This window comes from Propithecus coquereli, unplaced genomic scaffold, assembly GCF_000956105.1.
Source record: "Propithecus coquereli isolate 6110/MARCELLA unplaced genomic scaffold, Pcoq_1.0 Scaffold17, whole genome shotgun sequence".
Classification (NCBI taxonomy): Eukaryota; Metazoa; Chordata; class Mammalia; order Primates; family Indriidae; genus Propithecus; species Propithecus coquereli.
Genome location: NW_012141635.1, coordinates 589,678 through 590,914, shown reverse-complemented (window position 1 = coordinate 590,914; position 1,237 = coordinate 589,678).

Here is a 1,237-nt window from a genome sequence, read left to right as displayed (position 1 = left end):
GTATCCCAAGAATGGAAAAACAAACACCACATGTACTCACCAGAAAACTGGTTTCACTGATCAACACATAAGTGCACATATGAGAATAATATTTATTGGGTGTCGAGCAGGTGTTTTTGTTTTCTTTTTGCCACCTTACTTCCATGCCAACTGGTATGTAGCCAGTTGGTTTTTATATTAAATTTCACAATTATTTCCCTTAAAGTTGGGAAAATGTTTAGATGTTTGCTCAGTTTAGGATGATTTTCATTAGCTTGACTTTCATTTGTCTGAAAGAAAATATTAAATATGTTTTCAATTTAACACCAATATTGTGTTCAATAACCCAGGCTCATCCACCCAGGGTCAAGAGAACAGGCCTTGTGGGAAAATGGTTCTGGTATTTTTGTCAAAAAACAACCAGGAGAATAGGATACTGATGAAAAGAGATGGAGTGCTACTAAGACAAGGGAAAACGGAAAATATCCTAAGAGAATAGAATGAAGATACTGCCAAAAAAAGAAAAAACAGACTTATGTAGGAAGAGACCTTATTCAGAAGAAAGACTATTGCAGTAGGGTAAAAGCTCCAATTTCAGAAATCTGCAAGAATCTCAAAATCAACAGAAAAAGGTTTCTCCTTTGTAGGGTAAGAAAAACAAGCAAAGACAAGCAGAATCTTATAAATGGAAGTTGCACAAGCAAGGGAAAATGGCATGATGGATGTGACAGGAAGAGTGTCTTGTCAACTCCCAGGACAAGCTAATGAGGAGGACCTGTGCATTTTCAGTGCTTGCTCAGACTGGGAGGCAAGCAGAGCCCAGGGGCCTGGAGGGCGGAGAGTGCCTGACTCAAGTCTGGTCAGGACCAAGCCAAGGTGAGAAACGGGCAACTGAACAACTGGTGGGTATTACGCTGGCAGTGTAGATATCAGGCTAAGATACATGCCTGGGTTGGAGGTTGAAGCAAAATTCAAAGGGAAGACAGGATCATGGGAAACTAGTGTAGAAATTAGGACTTTTTTCAGAACTAGGAATATAGGATGATGGAGGCCACATGTCAGAAATAATTTGAACTGAGGCCTAAAATCTTCATCTAGTTCCTCACTCACAATGTGAAAAAAATGCCTGCATAGTTAGGGAGAGTTACCTAGCAAATGAAAGAGGACCTAGGAACAATAAAAGAAGCTTCTTATTAGAGAAGAATGAAAAATAGCACAAACTCCTCAGAAAATAAAAAAAGTATATATTAATAATGTA